Below are 21103 nucleotides of genomic sequence, written 5' to 3' on the forward strand. Positions count from 1 at the left end.
TGGATGGGCAGTCTTGGCATTTGTGCCATGAATAGCACCGAGAGCATGACTTAATTCTATTCAGTGATGTAGCCGCCTATCTAGAGAACTGTTTATGTGACTTGGCATGCATTTGGTGTTGCTGCCTACTGGGCCAGTCATGAGCAAGGGGTGACTCAACACAACAAATTGGTCACTGCTAAAATTTATCAACCACCACAGCACCTGAATCATACTGATCTAGAATTTTGCACTACATGATGAATTGATAAATCTGACTGTTCCAAAATCTGTTCTCTAAGTTTGACATCAGTTACATTGTACATGATTGCATCATGCAATATAACATCTGAATATAAAGCTCCACAAGCACATTTGAATTTGCATTTCTTCGTCATATGCTGAAAATCTATTACCCACTCACCATTACTTGCAATGAAAGAATTGATACCTAGCTGCCACCACATTCACTTGTTGAACATAAGAGTTAGTTAGAGAACCCACAACCTGGTCATAGGAAAGTTCACTCAGAGTGGTGTTAAGGCCAATTTCTGAATGAGGCGAAAGACTGCACTTCCTACGGTTGATAAAAAGTAATATAGTTTCACTTTACACTTTGTGAGCAATGATGTGGGCTTCATACTGTTGCAACCACTTGAGCCACTCCTCTTATTTTTCATTAAACTGGTGAAAAGGTGGTATGGCACTCGGAGCTACAGTTGTTGTATGTTGCACTGCATTAGCTGCTTGGTTGATGAGTAACTGCTGTACTGTGTTTAGAAGTGTTGCAATCTGCTACGTCTGATCTGAAACATCTGTGTTAGCTGCATTGCATCTATTGCTTGCAGCTGAGGTGCCTGAGCAGGGGATGTGAGAGGTGGGTTACTCATTTTGGAACAGGCAAAGGCAATAAACAGACAATGCAAGCTATAAAAATAAGCACACAAACAAAGAGAATTTCTGAACACCCACCTGAAAACACTGAATAGAACAAAACACTATAAGAGACACTGTTAAAACGTGTAAACACTCCTCTGCAAAGAAAAGACAAGATACAATTAAGGCAGCGGGCAAAACACTAAAGCCCCCGACAAAACAAAACAGAAACAATGTGTGGCAGTGGGTGGCTCTGTTAACAGGTTGTCACTATGGTATTCATTCACCTCATCACCAATGTTATTCATCCATCCTCGACATCAATGTTGTTGCGTCTAGGAATCCTGCATGCTTGGTTCACTACACAAACAAACAAACAACTCATATTAATAAGTTTTATTACAAAAGACAATTAAAATTACAATTACTTAACTTTGATATGTGTCGCAAGCAAAGGGCGACATACAGAATAATCAATATTCTCCAGAATAGACAACCACACAGAGATTTCTTATGACAGATGCTACGATGCATCTGCTAATGAAGTGGCTAATGTTGAAGCTGCTATCCAAGTGGGTCCCACTGATCAAGTGCGATGCTTGTGTCATCTTCACATAGAGGAAGCTATTGTTGCATTGTCATCCTGTCGTTGCTGCAACCTGTCTGGGCCTGAAATGAGATACATGCATGCGCCAAGTCAATGAAGGATCTCACCTCGCGCCCCCCATCTGCTGCCACTAAAAACCCTGAAAAACACAATATCATGTGGCACAAAGAGATAGCATCAGATGCTGAGGAGGGTGGAGCAGTGTCCAATGGCGGTGGCCGTGAAGCAATTCCACTAGCGATGGTTTGTCTCATGGTTGCAAATGATAGGAGGTGAGAAACAGTTGCAATGCTTGATCCCTGGTGTCTGTAGTGCGAAGTCTGGCCATCTGCTGCTTGAAGGTTCTGACGAAAGTTCCACTTTGTCCTTTGACTACCTTGGATGGAATGGTGCACTAGTTAGGTGCTGTATGCACTTACATTCACAGGGTGTTTCAAATTGAGTTGACTTGAACTGAGTGCCATGGTCCAACACTATGACCTTTGTTCGCAGATGCAGCATAGCATATGTCATTAGAAACCTCTATGTAGCACAGACTTGTGGTTATCTATTCTGAAGAAGGCTGATTATTTTTCCATGTCACCATTTGCTGACAACACATATCAAAGTTAAGTAATTGTAATTGTCTTTTGTAATAAAACTCATTAATACAAGTTATTTGATTGTTTGTCTAGTGAACTGAATATGCATGATTCCTAAACACGAAACATTGGTTGTGTTTTGCAGAATGTATTAACAGAAACTTAAAATCTTCATTAATAATTTACCATTCTCATTTGCAGCTGGGATAGATCTGTGAATTGACTAATTGGAATAATACTGTTCTCCATGAGGCACATAGGGTGATGCCTGCTGAGCATTCCTCCTCAGTTTGCTGATGGGTAATGTGTGGCCATTAAATGACCTATTACTGGAGTGTATTGACCATGTGGATATCAGAGCTAAATGGGGGCTGGTAAAAATAACATTTCTCTTGCACATCAGAGAGGCTCATAGCTATAATCAGGGAAGATGCACAGCTTCAGTGACAGTGGATGACACTGTTTATGTGAAGAAATTCTGGCTGCAAGGTAAAGGGGCACAGGGACTGCTGTGAAAATGTTGCTCTCATGTCTTGTGGTGGGTAAGATCATTAAGAGTTTGTCTCCGGCCAGATTCTTGCTCCTTGCCCTGGAAACTGAGGCACAGAGATCCTTTTAAGAGAAGTATCTTGCTGTTCAAAGTGCCTTATTTACTTATTGGTCATTTTAAACAATTTAATAATCAAGTGTGCTCGGGGTACCAGTGTGTGCCTTATGTAAAACTGCTGGTATGAAACAAATGGTGAGATTTTATTTTGCCGAGTGAGGGCTTGGCTGCTTACAACTCCTGGATCCCCACATCCTTTCATCCTTTCCAATTCATAAGGGTCTATACATTAACAAAAGTCAAGGAAGTAAAAAAATTGATCTGTGTACTATATTAACAATAAATTATAATTATATATAAAAACAAAGATGAGGTGACTTACCGAACAAAAGCGCTGGCAGGTCGATAGACACACAAACAAACACAAACATACACACAAAATTCAAACTTTCGCAACAAACTGTTGCCTCATCAGGAAAGAGGGAAGGAGAGGGGAAGACGAAAGGAAGTGGGTTTTAAAGGAGAGGGTAAGGAGTCATTCCAATCCCGGGAGCGGAAAGACTTACCTTAGGGGGAAAAAAGGACAGGTATACACTCGCACACACGCACATATCCATCCACACATACAGACACAAGCAGACATATTTAATTTATTTATTTTATTTTAATTTATTTGGTCTTTAAATATGTCTGCTTGTGTCTGTATGTGTGGATGGATATGTGCGTGTGTGCGAGTGTATACCTGTCCTTTTTTCCCCCTAAGGTAAGTCTTTCCGCTCCCGGGATTGGAATGACTCCTTACCCTCTCCTTTAAAACCCACTTCCTTTCGTCTTCCCCTCTCCTTCCCTCTTTCCTGATGAGGCAACAGTTTGTTGCGAAAGCTTGAATTTTGTGTGTATGTTTGTGTGTCTATCGACCTGCCAGCGCTTTTGTTCGGTAAGTCACCTCATCTTTGTTTTTATATATAATTTTTCCCACGTGGAATGTTTCCTTCCATTATATTGATATCATAAATTATAATTATATTGCTTAACATTACCCACATTGATGTCATACAAATGTAACAGAAAATTAGAATGAAAACTGCTATTACGTATAATGCTGCTGCTGCTCTACTATATTACAGAAGCTGCTATGTTATCTGTAATTAGTAATATCTTATTTATCTTATTACAGTGGTATTTTTCAAAGAAAGTATATACCTTCATCTGTAAGTAGTATGTTTTAATTACTCTGCGTTATTACTTGTCGTGTAGCTTTACAATGAATACTGCTATTTCTGATGCACATACCAGGAATTATCAACTGCTGGATTTGTAGGAGAGTGACTAATAAGCAATGTTTTTAATTTTATTTTGAATTGATAAGTATTCTCAAACTCTTATTCTGTGTTAGATAAGAGGTGGTTAATTATCTTCCCTACTGAGTACAGAACTCCATTCTAAACACTAAACTAAGAGAAGAATTTGATATGAAAATTATTTTTGTGTCTTGTTTCCTGACTATGTAATAATGTAGTAGGAAGTGAATGTAATAATTCCAAGACTTATAAAATGGATTCTGTGAGATTTATGTCTCTCTACTTTAAACTATATCCTTACTGCTCACATAGGGTGAATAAACTCTTTATTTACTTTAGATGCACCACCCCAAAAGCAATACTGTAAGACAACACCTGCTTCTCCCAACTCCCAGTAATCCTGTACCTCTCATTTCACTGTTGCCTTCACTCACCCCACCTACACATACACACCAAGCCTTTGCCTTCCTGTTACAATCATCTGACTCTTTAATTTTTAAAAATTTTTTTGGGTAATAAGTCTTCTGGCTGGTTTGATGTGCAGCCAGCTATGAATTCATCTCCTGTGCCAACCTGTTCACCTCAGAGTAGCAGTTGCAACCTATGTCCTCAATTATTTACTGCGTATGTTCCTTTCATTGCCTTCCTCTACAGTGTTTACTGTTCACAGCCCCATCTAGTACCATGGAAGCTATTCCCTGATGCCTTAAAAGATGCCCTACCTGCATGTCCCTTCTTCTTGTCAGCATTGTCCATTTATTCATTTCCTCACTGATTATCTGGAGGGCCTCCTCATTCCTTACCCTATCAGTCCATCTAATTTTAAACATCTGTCTGTAGCATCACATCTCAAATGCTTTGATTTTCTTCTTTTCCAGTTTTCCCACAGACCATGTTTTATTACCATACAACTCTGTGCTATGAATGTACATTCTCAGAAATTTCTTCCTCAAATTAAGGCCTATGTTTGATATTAACAGGCTTCTCTAGGCCAGAAATACCCTTTCTGCCATTGTCAGTCTGCTTTTTATGTCCTCCTTGCTAGATCCATCATGGGTTATTTTCCTACCTAGGTAGTGAAATTCCTTAACTTCCTGTACTATGTGACACCAATCCTGATGAGTTTCTTGCTGTTCTCATTTCTGCTGCTTCTCATTGCTTTTGTCTTTCTTCCATTTACTCTCAGTCTGTATTCTGCACTCATTAGACACTTCATTCCATTCAGCAGTCCATGTTAGTTCTTCTTCACTTTCACTGAGGATAGCAATAGAATCAGTGAATCTTTTTGTTGATATCCTTTTACCTTGAATTGTGACTCCACTCTTGAACCTTTCTTTCGTTTCTTTCATTGCTTCTTCAATGTATAGATTGAACAATGGGGCCAAAAGACTACATCCCTGTCTCACACTATTTTCAATCCAAGCACCTTGTTCTTAGTCTTCTAGAATAACTGTTCCCTATTGGCTCTTGTACATAGCATGTATTACCCATCTTTCCCAATAATGTAACTGTATTTGTCTCAAAATTTTGAACATCTTACACTGTTTAACATTTTCGAATGTTTTTTCCAGGTTGACAGAACCTATGAAAGTGTCGTGATGTGTCTTTAGTCTTGCATCCACTGTCCACTGCAACATCAGAATTGGCTCTATGGGACCATTATCTCTCCTAAAGCCAACTGATTATCATCTAACACATCCTCAGTTTTCATTTCCTTTTTTTCTGCATACTGTTCTTGTAAGCAACTTGGATGTGTGAGCTGTTAAGCTGATTATGTGATAATTCTCTCACTTATTGGCTCTTGCTGTGTTTGGAACTGCGTGAATGATGTTTTTCTGAAACTCTGATGGTATATCGACAGACTCACACATTCTACACACCAATGTGAACAGCCATTTTGTTGCCACACCCTCCAATGATTTTAGAAATTCTGTTGGTGTTATCTATCCCCTCTGACTATTTGATCTTAAGCCTACCAAAGCTCTTTTAAATTCTGATTTTAATACTGGATCCCCTAACTCCTCTATATCAACTCCTGTTCCTTTTTCTGCCACATCGGACAAATATTCTCCCACTTAGAGACCTTCAATGTATTCTTTCCACTTATCTGCTCTCTCTTCTGTATTTAACAATGGAATTCCCATTGCACCCTTAATGTTACCATCTTTGCTTTTAATTTCACTGAAGGCTGTTATGACTTTTCAACATGCTAAGTCAGTCTTTCTGACAACCTACTAAATTACGACCTGAGTCTACACATCCTCCTAGATATGCCTTACAATCCAGTATCTGATTTCAGAATCCCTGCCTAACCATGATGCAATCTAACTGAAATCTTTGCATATGTCCAGGCCTTTTCGAAGCATACCTCTTCCTCTTGTGATTCTTAACAGAGTATTTCCTATCACTAGCTGAAATTTATTGCAGAACTCAATTAGTCTTTCTCTTTTCCCATTCCTAGTACCAAGCCCATTTTTTCCTGTAACTCTTTCATCTACTATTTCTCCTACAGCTGCACTACAGCCCATCATGACTATTATATTTTCATCTCCCTTTAGTAATGAATTACCTGTTCAATATCCTCATTTACTTTCCCTATCTCTTCATCATCTGCTTCTGATGAGGACAACCCTATCACTGAACTGTTTACAGTAACTCACTCTCTGCCCTACCTTCCTATTCATAAGAAATCCTACTCCTCTGATACTGTTTTCTGCTGCTGTTGATGTTACCCTATACTAATCTGACCAGAAATCCTTGTCTTCCTTCCATTTCATTTCACAGGCTCCCACCTTAACATTTCCGTTTTCAACCTTACTAGCTTCACTACCATGATTAGACTTCTGACATTCCATGCTCCAGCCTGTAGAACATCCATTGTTGGTTATTCAGTCTTTTTATCATGATCACCCCCCTCTTGGCAGTCCCATCCTGGTGATCCAAATGCTGGACTAGTCCAGAATCTTTTGCCAGTGGAAGGATCATCACTTTTTCAGTTACAGGCCACATATCCTGCAGGTGCACATTATGTGTCTTTAGTGGACTGTTTTATACTGCCTTCTGCATTGTCATGCTGTTGGTCATTGCTTATTCCTCAATCTTTATGGGCAGTTTTCCACCCCATGGGCAAGAGAGTACTCTGAACCTCTGTCCACTCTTCTGCCCTCTTTGACAAGATTGTTGGCTCAGTGGGGTGACTTCTTATGCCTGGCAGTCTTTGGTTGCCATTCCTAATGATTTACATTCAAAATTTAAATGGTTGCAACCCAGGACAAAAGACCTTTTGATTTCAAATCTAAGACACTATCCCTAGACCATGGGTGCTTGCATCCCATCACAAGCAAGCAATGTTTTTGTGGCCATAGAGCTGTGAATTGGTATGTGTGTGGGTGTGTGCACATGCACAGTCCTGTACATGTGAGGAGGAAGAGGGATGTTATTTCAAAAAAGAGTGATACTAGTACTAGAATAAAGTGAAGCTCCAGCTCAATATGTAATGAGAGCTTCTGACCTGTTAGGTAGTTAGTAACATGTTCCATACATTACTTGAATGATTATTTTATCGAAATGATGTAGGATTAGTTAGTTTATAGGATAGTGTACTTTCTTATTATTAACATTAGTGAACATGTTATTATTTTTTGTCCTACTAATGCAGCTACACTTAATATACATATACGCACATCAAAAGAAGTTTTGCATCACTCCAGTTCCCAGAACTCCTGAAGATAAACATTGACTGTGGATATTGTATCACAGACACAGTCTCTTTGAGTGTTCCGAGATGTCACTAAACCCCCACAAAGATGTAAACAACCATGCATGAGCAGTGCCTATTAGACGGAGGGGGTCCAACAGCTGATCAGTTCCAGTCATTCCACCTGGAAGGAGGTACATGGCTCATGTTGTCTGTAGTTCAACTATGCCTAGACAGTCAATACCGCAGTTTGATCCTGTCTGCATTGTTACTTTGGGCTAGGAGGGGCTCTCAACAAGGGAAGTGTCCAGGCGTCTCGGAGTGAACTAAAGTTATGTTGTTTGGACAATTGAGGAGACACAGAGAGACAGGAACTGTCGATGAAATGTCTCGCTCAGGCCTCCCAAGGGCTACTACTGCAGTGGATGACCGCTGCCTACAAATTATGGGTTGGAGGATCCCTGATAGCAATGCTACAATGTTGAATAGTGCCTTCCGTGCAGCCACAGGACATCGTGTTATGACTCAAACTGGGTGCAATAGGCTGCATGATGTGCAACTTCACACCCAACATCCGTGGCTAGGTCCATCTTTGCAACCACAACACCATGCAGTACAGTATAGATGGGCCCAACAACATGCCGAATGGACTGCTCAGTATTGGCATCACATTCTCTTCACCGTGAGTGTCGCATATGTCTTCAACCAGACAATCGTCGGAGACGTGTTTGGAAGCAACCCAACCCTGTCAGGCTGAATGCCTTAGACACACAGTCCAGTGAGTGAAGCAAGGTGGATGTTTGCTTATGTTTTGGGGTGGCTTTATGTGGGGCCGACATATGCCGCTGGTGGTCATGGAAGGCGCCATAATGTCTGTACAATGTGTGAATGCCATCCTCCGACCGATAGTGCAACATAGTGGCAGCATGTTGGAGAGGCATTTGCCTTCATGGACGACAATTCGCGTCCCCATCATGCACATCTTGTGAATGACTTCCTTCAGAATAACGACATCGTTCAACTAGAGTGGCCAGCATGTTATCCAAACATGAACCCTATCAAACATGCATGGGATAGATTGAAAAGTGCTGTTTATGGATGATGTGACCCACCAACCACTCTGAGGGATCTACGCCGAATCGCTGTTGAGGAGTAGGACAATCTGGACCAACAGTGCCTTGACAAATACAGGCATGCATCGATCCAAGAGGACCTGCTACTGGGTATTAGAGTTATTGGTGTGTACAGCAATCTGGACCACCACCTCTGAAGGTCTTGCTGTATGCTCTGATACAACATGCAATGTGTGTTTTTCATGAGCAATAAAAAGGTTGGAATTTTAGGGTCTACCTGAAATGAATGTAGAAATCGAGAGGGCTCATAGAGTGGATCATATCAAGCTTATTTCACTTAGCAACCCACGTCTGAATCCCTTAGTGTATGACGTATGACACTAGGCGGTGTTGGACGGCATTGCATATCACCAAGAGGGTAGGCAAACAATATGTCATCTGAGCCGTCATGGTAGCTGGTCTGCAGGGCAACAAATTCAATGTATTTGTGGCATCAATGCAAAAAATATGTTGGGTTGAAGTTTTATAACCTTTATTTGCAAATGTTGTAGTTGACAGAATTGTGGATATACCAGGCAGGACAACGCTATTGGTTTTTCTCCTCTTACAGGGACAAGAACATGTCGTTTTTGGCTGTGCAAATGACTGTTTGATAGGTGTTGCATAGAGGGCATCCCTTGTGCACATTGCAGAAATTGGTTTGCCCTGCATTAGTTTGTCATCAAACAGGGACTCTCACGTGTATGATACTGTGTGGATTGGACAGGAATGGAGCCCTATTCCTGCAAGGAGAGGGCAGATAAGCGTTATGATTCTGGGATGGTGGATGGAAATGCTCACATTGCCCAATGTTTGTATGTTCGATGGTTCCCAAATAGTCAAGTGCCACGTCCATTCACATTTACTGCCATCTACAGGTCCCTAAGGTCGACAGATTCAACTGAGGCACGTTTTTCACTGGCACATTTTTGTAATGGCGATCTGCATTTAAAGCCCACTTTAAAATCCGTTGTTTTCAATTTGTGTTACAGGTGCGACGGCTTGACGGACACGGTTCTCAATGCACAGTGTCTACACCAGTGCTTGAAGAGGAGGTGTTAGCACTGCTGAAAAACATACCCTTAAAATGCTTGCAGCATGCTGCATGAGAAATGGGTGTACACCATTCCATAATTTGGTGTATGTGACATGAAAATGATGTGCACCCCTATCACTTTCAGGAGGTACATGCCCTTAACCCATATGATTTTCCATATAAAACTGAATTATGCCAGTGGTTTTTGCAAAGGTGTGTCATTCAGTCAGACTTTCCAAAGTGTCTTCATTTTATGGATGAGCCATCCTTTGTGTGGGTATGTTGAACAGCCACAATCAACATGTGTGGTACGGGAAAATCCACACTCTGCCCTTGTTCATGTTCACCAAGATCGATTCACTGCCTACCAACTTGGTAGGCTATAATCTGGTTGGTTCATAGATGTTCCCCCAGTGACTGACAGATATTTAATTTTTTCAACTTGGTAAGAAGAAGGGATCGGTTGGTAGGACATGTTTTGAGGCATCAAGGGATCACAAATTTAGCACTGGAGAGCAGTGTGGAGGGTAAAAATCGTAGAGGTAGACCAAGAGATGAATACACTAAACAGATTCAGAAGGATGTAGGTCGCAGTAGGTACTGGGAGATGAAGAAGATTGCACTGGATAGAGTAGCATGGAGAGCTGCATCAAACCAGTCTCAGGACTGAAGACCACAACAACAACAACATTTCTTGTCCCTCTGAATTGTATCATTATCTGGTTGGTTGGTTGATCTGGTGAAGGGGACCAAACACCGCGCTCATCAGCCCCATCGGATTAGGAAAGGATGGGGAAGGAAATCGGCCACGCCCTTTCAAAGGAACCAGTGTTGTTGGAACACGTTCCCCTCAAAGTGAGACAGTGAATGTGACACCAACACGACGGTGGATCTGTGCATTCCTCACATGCAGTGTAAATGCATTTGGATGAAATCTTTGGGGGTGTGGTGGGCCAGTGACATGGCCTGCATGTTCCCCCGACTTGACACCCATTGATGTTTTCCTTCTGCGGTCACCTGAAATTCTGTTGTCTGTGAAACACCCATTGAGAGTGATGAAGAGTTGATAGCTCACATTTTGACAGCCTCTGATACAATTTCCACTTTGCCAGCAGTATTTGAAAGAGTGCAACAGTTACTCCAGCATCAATGCATGGCATCCATTCGAGCAGGTGGGTGTAATTTCAAGCACTTTTTGTAATTGTTTTCAAATAAAGATTATAAAACCTCACCCCAACTTCTCATTTACCTTCAAGCCGCAAATACACTGAAAATGTTATTCTACAGACCTACTATCATGACAGGTCAGATGTGATCCTACCCTCTTTGCAGCATGCGACGCTGTTCAACAACACCTCGTGCTGTACAGGTCAGATGTGTTCCTACCCTATTTGCAGGATGTGACGCTCTTCAACAACACCTAGTGCTGCACATTAAGTGATGCAGGCATGGGTTGCTATGTGAAATATGCTTGTTATAACCCACACTATGAGCCCTCTCATTTTCTACAATCATTTAAGATATACCGTATATACAGGGTGGTCCATTGATAGTGACCAGGCCAAATATCTCATGAAATAAGAGTCAAACGAAAAAACTACAAGAACGAAACTCGTCTAGCTTGAAGGGGGAAACCAGATGGCGCTATGGTTGCCCTGCTAGATGGTGCTGCCATAGGTCTAACAGATATCAACTGCACTTTTTTAAATGGGAATCCCCATTTTTTATTACATATTCGTGTAGTATGTAAAGAAATATGAATGTTTTAGTTGGACCACTTTTTTCGCTTTGTGATAAATGGTGCTGTAATAGTCACAAACGTATAACTATGTAGTATCACATAACATTTCGACAGTGCAGACAGTATTTGCTTCATGATACATTACCCGTGTTAAAATGGACCGTTTACCAACTGCGGAAAAGGTCAATATCATGTTGATGTATGGCTTTTGTGATCAAAATGCCCAACGGGCATGTGCTATGTATGCTGCATGGTATCCTGGACGACATCAACCATGTGTATGGACTGTTTGCCGGATAGTTACATTATTTAAGGAAACAGGAAGTGTTCAGCCACATGTGAAACATCAGCCATGACCTGCAACAAATGTTGATGCCCAAGTAAGTGTTTTAGCTGATGTCACGGCTAATCCACACATCAGTAGCAAAAAAATTGCACGAGAATCGGAAATCTCAGAACTGCTACATCACTACATCAACATCGATTGCACCCGTACCATATTTCTATGCACCAGGAATTGCATGGTGATGACTTTGAATGTCGTGTACAGTTCTGCCATTGGGCACAAGAGAAATTACGGGATGATGACAGATTTTTTGCATGCGCTCTATTTAGCGACGAAGCGTCATTCACCAACAGCGGTAACATAAACCGGCATAATATGCTCTACTGGGCAACAGAAAATCCACAATGGCTGTGACAAGTGGAACATCAGCGACCTTGGCGGGTTAATGTATGGTGCGGCATTATGGGAGGAAGGATAATTGGCCCCCATTTTATCGATGGCAATCGTATTTCATGACAGGTGGATCGGTCATCGAAGCACCATACCATGGCCCACACGTTCACTGGATCTGGCGTCCCCACATTTCTTTCTGTGGGGAAAGTTGAAGGATATTTGCTATCATGATCCACCGACAATGCCTGACAACATGCGTCAGCACATTGTCAATGCATGTGCAAACATTACCAAAGACGAACTACTCACTGTTGAGAGGAGTGTCATTACACGTATTGCCAAATGCATTGAGGCTGACAGACATCATTTTGAGCATTTATTGCATTAATGTGGTATTTACAGGTAATCATGCTGTAACAGCATGCGTTCTCAGAAATGATAAGTTCACAAAGGTACATGTATCACATTGGAACAACCGAAATAAAATGTTCATCCATACCTACGTTCTGTATTTTAATTTAAAATACCTACCTGTAACCAACTGTTTGTCTAACATTGTGAGCCATATTTTTGTGACTATTACAGCGACATCTATCACAAAGCGAAAAAAGTCTCCCAACTAAAACATCCATATTTCTTTACATTCTACATGAAGATGTAATAAAAAATGGGGGCTCCTATTAAAAAAAACGCAGTTGATGTCTGTTTGACCTATGGCAGCGCCATCTAGCGGGCCAACCATAGCGCCATCTGGTTTCCCCCTTCAAGCTAGACAAGTTTTGTTCTTTGTAGTTTTTTTGTTTGACGCTTATTTCGTGAGGTATTTGGCCCGGTCATGATCAATTGACTACCCTGTGTGTGTGTGTGTGTGTCTATATATATATATATATATATATATATATATATATATATATATATATATATATATATATATATATATATAAACAAAGATGATTTGACTTACCAAATGAAAGTGCTGGCAGGTCGACAGACACACAAACAACCACAAACATACACACAAAATTCAAGCTTTCGCAACAAACTGTTGCCTCATCAGGAAAGAGGGAAGGAGAGGGAAAGACGAAAGGAAGTGGGTTTTAAGGGAGAGGGTAAGGAGTCATTCCAATCCCGGGAGCGGAAAGACTTACCTTAGGGAGAAAAAAGGACGGGTATACACTCGCACACACACACACGTCCATCCACACATATACAGACACAAGCAGACATATTTAAAGACAAAGAGTTTGGGCAGAGATGTCAGTCGAGGCAAAAGTGCAGAGGCAAAGATGTTGTTGAATGACAGGTGAGGTATGAGTGGCGGCAACTTGAAATTAGCGGAGATTGAGGCCTGGTGGATAACGGGAAGAGAGGATATATTGAAGAGCAAGTTCCCATCTCCAGAGTTCGGATAGGTTGGTGTTAGTGGGAAGTATCCAGATAACCCGGACGGTGTAACACTGTGCCAAGATGTGCTGGCCGTGCACCAAGGCATGTTTAGCCACAGGGTGATCCTCATTACCAACAAACACTGTCTGCCTGTGTCCATTCATGCGAATGGACAGTTTGTTGCTGGTCATTCCCACATAGAATGCGTCACAGTGTAGGCAGGTCAGTTGGTAGATCACGTGGGTGCTTTCACACGTAGCTCTGCCTTTGATCGTGTGCACCTTCCGGGTTACAGGACTGGAGTAGGTGGTGGTGGGAAGGTGCATGGGACAGGTTTTACACCGGGGGCGGTTACAAGGGTAGGAGCCAGAGGGTAGGGAAGGTGGTTTGGGGATTTCATAGGGATGAACTAAGAGGTTACGAAGGTTAGGTGGACGGCGGAAAGACACTCTTAGTGGAGTGGGGAGGATTTCATGAAGGATGGATCTCATTTCAGGGCAGGATTTGAGGAAGTCGTATCCCTGCTGGAGAGCCACATTCAGAATCTGATCCAGTCCCGGAAAGTATCCTGTCACAAGTGGGGCACTTTTGTGGTTCTTCTGTGGGAGGTTCTGGGTTTGAGAGGATGAGGAAGTGGCTCTGGTTATTTGCTTCTGTACCAGGTCGGGAGGGTAGTTGCGGGATGCGAAAGCTGTTGTCAGGTTGTTGGTGTATTGCTTCAGGGATTCCGGACTGGAGCAGATTCATTTGCCACGAAGACCTAGGCTGTAGGGAAGGGACCGTTTGATGTGGAATGGGTGGCAGCTGTCGTAATGGAGGTACTGTTGCTTGTTGGTGGGTTTGATGTGGACGGACGTGTGAAGCTGGCCATTGGACAGGTGGAGGTCAACATCAAGGAAAGTGACATGGGATTTGGAGTAGGACCAGGTGAATCTGATGGAACCAAAGGAGTTGAGGTTGGAGAGGAAATTCTGCAGTTCTTCTTCACTGTGAGTCCAGATCATGAAGATGTCATCAATAAATCTGTACCAAACTTTGGGTTGACAGGCCCGGGTAACCAAGAAGGCTTCCTCTAAGCGACCTATGAATAGGTTGGCGTACGAGGGGGCCATCCTGGTACCCATGGCTGTTCCCTTTAATTGTTGGTATGTCTGGCCTTCAAAAGTGAAGAAGTTGTGGGTCAGGATGAAGCTGGCTAAGGTAATGAGGAAAGAGGTTTTAGGTAGGGTGGCAGGTGATCGGTGTGAAAGGAAGTGCTCCATTGCAGCGAGGCCCTGGACGTGCGGGATATTTGTGTATAAGGAAGTGGCATCAATGGTTACAAGGATGGTTTCTGGGGGTAACGGATTGGGTAAGGATTCCAGGCGTTCGAGAGAGTGGTTGGTGTCTTTGATGAAGGATGGGAGACTGCACGTAATGGGTTGAAGGTGTTGATCTACGTAGGCAGAGATACGTTCTGTGGGGGCTTGGTAACCAGCTACAATGGGGCGGCCGGGATGATTGGGTTTGTGAATTTTAGGAAGAAGGTAGAAGGTAGGGGTGCGGGGTGTCGGTGGGGTCAGGAGGTTGGTGGAGTCAGGTGAAAGGTTTTGTAGGGGGCCTAAGGTTCTGAGGATTCCTTGAAGCTCCGCCTGGACATCAGGAATGGGATTACCTTGGCAAACTTTGTATGTGGTGTTGTCTGAAAGCTGACGCAGTCCCTCAGCCACACACTCCCGACGATCAAGTACCATGGTCGTGGAACCCTTGTCCGCCGGAAGAATGATGATGGACCGGTCAGCCTTCAGATAACGGTTAGCCTGGGCTTCAGCAGTGGTGATGTTGGGAGTAGGATTAAGGTTTTTTAAGAAGGACTGAGAGGCAAGGCTGGAGGTCAGAAATTCCTGGAAGGTTATACATATATATATATATATATATATATATATATATGTGTGTGTGTGTGTGTGTGTGTGTGTGTGTGTGTGTGTGTGTGTGTGTGTGTGTGGGTGGGTGGGTGGGTGGGTGGGTGGGGTGGGGTGCGCGCATCAAAACAGCATACATTCCTGTAGAAGTTTTTGGAACACCTAGTTTTGTTTTGTTGGGCCCACCCTGGTATTTTCCATGTCATAATAATATTTAACCTTTATTTTCCCCTTAATGGGTCCCTTACTTCTATACAAAGTATGTTTGATGAAAGATAACTACATACGAGAGATGAAGTACTGAGCTGCACACAGTCAGTTTATGGTAAAGTGCTTTGTTATTGGGTAAAGTTATTGAATAAAACTTATCATGTCAATCTTCTTCTACAGATCTTTTTTCTTGAACATAGTAACACATGCACACTAACTGCTACACATGTAACATAGCCCACCAGGAAATTGAATCTGGCTGTTACATTACGTGGTTATTTTACTGTTGCTCCTTGTACATCTCTCATGGAATTGCATCCACACAAATTTGCAAATTTTTTGCATTTCTACCCCACTTTTCTGTATACTTAACACAAATCAAATCTTTCATTTTCTATTACAAGAATAAAGGAATATTTGTTAATTATGTCATTTTGGGGTGTTGTATGCGTAGTTCAGTGCCCTAATTGACTTCTTGCTTTACACATATATTAGCTATCAGTTCATTTCTGAATAACTTAACCATTTTGGTAAACTAAAGCCCTATTCTCAAAACTTAGAGAGGGAAAACATATTTTAATACCTGTACCTCTCCTTGTAAAGGATTAAGACTCTGTTATATTTAACAGTTGTTTGCTCTCTTTGTCCTCAGTCACTTCTGATGGCCAGATTGTCATTTTTTACTTCATAAATGCAGTTCATTAAACCATATTTCTAACTTCTGATGGGTCTATGGGAAACTGAATACTATGAACCCAAAGGCCTTGAGTTTGACTCCCTTCAGTGCTATGATTTTCATCTTTTACGTATCACTCTTTCACCTCTGGCAGTGTTTGATAACATGAAAAATGTTAAGAGTCCACATTAAACTTTAGGTCCCTCTATAAACAGTCAGGTAAGTCTGTTCAGAGGTCAGGGAAAGGCAAAGTCATACAACCTCCATGCCTAGTGAGGTACTGTTGTAATTTAACTAGTCTTTGAGTTGATAACTGCTTTACCTTGTTACCTTTCAATTGACATACTGCCTTTAGATTAAGATTTATCTTATTTTATATCCTGATACACCAAGTGAATTCCATTATTTTTAATTTTTAGTGATATGTAATGGATATCTGAAAGTAATTATAGTTGCCTGAAATGATTTTGAGAATTTTTAAGGCAAAGAAATAGAGAATTCTGAATAAATATACCAAGTTTTGTTTGCTTCAGTTACAGTGATGAAGTAGTCTTTGCCTAGCTTGATTGTTACCTGGTTTCTGGACCACAACACATAACACACAACTTGTTCTTGATGAAACCTTGACCTGTCATGAAGGACAACTACAAAAATTACCAGTCATTTGTGAAAAAATTTAAAAACATGAGCTCTTTGATCTAGCTAACGCTCTTGGTTGAATGATAATTATTCAGTGGCATGCAGAAGGAAAACCTGCCACTGGCACTCCTATGCATACAGGAAATGAATTCTATTTACTTTCTGGTTCCTCTACACATTACACAGTCCGTGCACGATCTATTATTGGTGTGACTAGCTACTGTGAAGAAAACTGATACAGCCTTCAAGTTAACAGTTTATTATAATAATTCTACACTAGTTTTTCTTGATGAGAGATGTATGTGTCTCACTTGGGAGCTATACAGTGGGACATACCTTCTGCCACACACTTCACAGTCGTTTACAGAGTATAGAAGTATATATAGATATAGATGAATGAAGAGGAGGCTCTGTAGCAAAAAGATAATCGAAACACTCAGAATGTCAGTTTTATTTACTTCATTTATTAAATTTTTATTAAACATTTTACATCTCACAACATAATAAATTTTCTGGGAATAAATAAATATGTATGTACACATTCATTCAGCTGTTGCTTGCATATTTGTCTTTTATAATAAAATACATTAATAACAAAATAAATAGAACAGATTTTAAATCTCCACAGCATGCATATTATATTACAACTTTAATCTATCTTCCAAACATTAACAGTTAATGAAAATACATCTATACACAAATTAACTATCAGCTATATGCACCAGTCATACAATAATGTCTAATGTATCTTCAGACATTTATTTCAGTGCAATAATATGTATAATATTTTACATGTAATCATTATATTTTCAGCAATTGTCCATTTCACTACTGGAGGACAGAAACATACAACGGAACTGTAGCACTATGCAAAGCTTACACTGATTTTTCTGTAAATTATTTGTATATTTTTGATACTGTTTCACACCTCTAGCATGTATGCTGGAGGGATAGAGGAACTGTTGGTCTTACTACCCATTAACAAATATAAGTAATTTAATGTCCTGTACATGACATCGAAAGCCATACATTAAAAGTTCATTAACCAAATCAATTTGAAGCTGCAGAAAGATGTGTATATATTGCCCCCTGTCAGAATAATGGTATTTCCATGTGAAAGCTGTAATTCAAACTAAACATGCGAGTAGTATCATCCAAGGCCTGTGCACATCATCTTGTGGTATATGACAGTAAGCTTGGACATTAGTACAACAACCACGAACGAGTGACAGAGAGTGATAGTCTATAAGGCCAAAGAATGAGTATTGAGTAAGTTCTGCAAGATATTTTTAGAACAACTATCATCTAGTTGTCTTTGTTTCTTTAAATTCTTTTGTAATTCATTTTGATTTTGGAATTAGAGCCAGTAGTCTCAACAAATAATTAATACTTATTTCTTAGATATTGTTCCATTATTTGCTACAGTTGAATTATAGTTTTGTGATACTGCTCAACATTCTGTCTCAATACATGAACATTTCTGAGTATGACATATGGAAGTCAAACAGAGTCTGCAAAGTAACTTTCTCTACTCTTCTGATGTTTTTTTCCTTCTATAACCAGTAGAAGGACACTGAAAGATAGCCCAAACATTTACAGAGGTTACTGGTAAGCACTACGTAGTTCATGTAATATCTGGATGACTAACAAGTGTACGAAATTATGAACAAAATTATTTATACAAAACTATAATTAGTTACTGTTTTCTATAGTAACTGTACAGGAAAAGGTGGCAGGTCAACATACAATTTACATTTAATAGCTTTAATATTTGAACGTTCTTGTCATTTCCTCATATTTTTATAATCATGGTGAGATTAGTGGAATATTTTTCTTTTGAGTGACATTTAAAGATCTAGTAAAACACCTAAAAGTCTTAAAATTTTGTGTGGTATTTGTCAACATATTCCTGCTAATTATTTAATCAGATGCTAATTATTTAATCAAATGGTGAAGTTCTATTTCTTTCTCAGTCAAACCTCACTGATAAAATATCTAATGTATGGAAGGAGTAAGGACAGTCACTCATCTTGTAATGAAAGCATTGGGTGTCAGATAAGTGCATAAATAAGAAATTTTGAATGTGGGAGCTTACCTCTTAAGAATGTGTTCTTGAGAGACAAAGGAAGTTCAGAAGATGAACTGGAGTGTTGAAAGTCCTCATTTAAATGCCTACCGAATGTTCAACACTCCCCTTCTACAGTGAACTACTGTCTTTATTTGTTTCAGTATTTGCATTTTATCTAGTGTTTCCATTATCTGAAATTTGTTTTGTTTAGACCTCATTGATAGGGTTTTGATGTAAACATGTCATTTGGCTGCGATAATACAGTGATTATACAGTGTTTCTTTTAAATCTGTAGTTGTCTTCCCTTTAATAGCTCCTTTCATACATCAGCAGAGAACCCTGTCTTTATTACAAAAAATAGTAAGAAGCATACAAAACTGGGAATTATAGTTAAAAATCTAAGTTTGTATTGTGCACAAAAATGCTCAGAGAGGCTCTGAAATATGATACAGGAGTGATGCTCACCAAAGCATAACAAATTTTGATATTTCAGAATTTATTTTGATAATCTAAATGAACAGAAAATAATAAATTTAGCAGCAGGGCAAATGAAGGAACTAATGAAATAATAGCTCAGATTATAGGGATGACAGAGCTTGTGGAGAGGTAGTGTTCCTTTTTGTCAAATTTTTCACTTGATCTCAAGTGCAAATGACTCTTTCTCATTATATGTTTCTCCTTCCATAAAATGTTTCTTCTTTTATTCATTTTTCTCTTCAGGTTCAGAAAGCTCAAAGATGTTATGAGAGACTGAAGTTTCTAGCATTTCCCTACATTTGCATGTAATATAAAAGTGATATGCTGTAATAAATGGAATATGACAGACCAAAGTTTCTAGCATTTCCCTACATTTGCACGTAATATAAAGTGATATGCAGTAATAAATGGAATATCTGAACAGCATAGCACTATGCAGCAATTTCATTGTTATGTAGGCCAAGAGGTATCACATTGCTATACAACTTCCCTTTCTGTATTTTGAATTATTGTAATGGAGAATCTGGAATTTACCACAAACTTGATTATCATCTAAAGAAAGATAGCATTTTCAATTCCACATTATTAAGCAAGTATATGCCATATTCTGCATAAAATAGTATATATACTTCTGTACATACAACATACAGAGTTTTTGTTATTGTGATTTCCTTAAATTGGTGTTTATTTTTTAAACTTTCCACTTCAGAACTGTTTTAGTTTTTATTTCTAGACCGTGCCCTCTTAGATAAATTAAAGATTCACGTATATCTTCTGAAGAAGGCTCAATTATTTAGGCTGAAATCTAGGTAAAGGTTGGTTTCATTACTGTAATCTAAGCTGATAGTTTCTTATATATTATTATTATGATCCCTCTATTAAAACTTTTTCTCATTGAACAAGCAGATACTATTCCTATAGTGTCATGATTTATACAACAGGCATTTAACAAGTACACCTAAACGTTCATAACACCATACACTCATCATTCTTTTAATGATTATGTCTCTGATATTTCAGTAGATGACTAAGTACAAATGTTAAATTACACATTATGTAAGTTGAATATTTAATTGTAAAACCACATCATGCCACAAGCTTAACATCTATAGCTATCACTACCTGCTTACTTAGATCACCATGTGTGTCTGTCTTATAAATACATTTCCAGAAATGCGATCAAGTGAAAACAATGAAGAGGCTGTGAAGATCTTGCTAGGTAACTGCAGCATTTTGATTTATTTTAGTGCTATTAATCACAACTTTATCAATGTAAGATAAATCAAGATATCAAATATCACATAATTTTAAACATAAGAATACTATTCAATGTGAATTTACTGAAACTCCCTGGTTAATAGCAAATTATGAGTGGTTGAAACACTAAAAAATACAAAATTTTATAAAAAAGTGCGTTTTGTTTCACTGTACAACAAGACAGAGGTAATAATTTGCTGTATACCCATCAAATCCTGTTGGCACAGCAAAGAAAGCAATTGCAGAAACAGCATATTACTATTGTACACCAATCAAAATGCCATTACAACAAAATTCTGTAATTTTAGTGTAGATGTACATCAAAGTTGATGC

This window comes from Schistocerca serialis, chromosome 2 (genome assembly GCF_023864345.2).
Source record: "Schistocerca serialis cubense isolate TAMUIC-IGC-003099 chromosome 2, iqSchSeri2.2, whole genome shotgun sequence".
Taxonomy (NCBI): Eukaryota; Metazoa; Arthropoda; class Insecta; order Orthoptera; family Acrididae; genus Schistocerca; species Schistocerca serialis.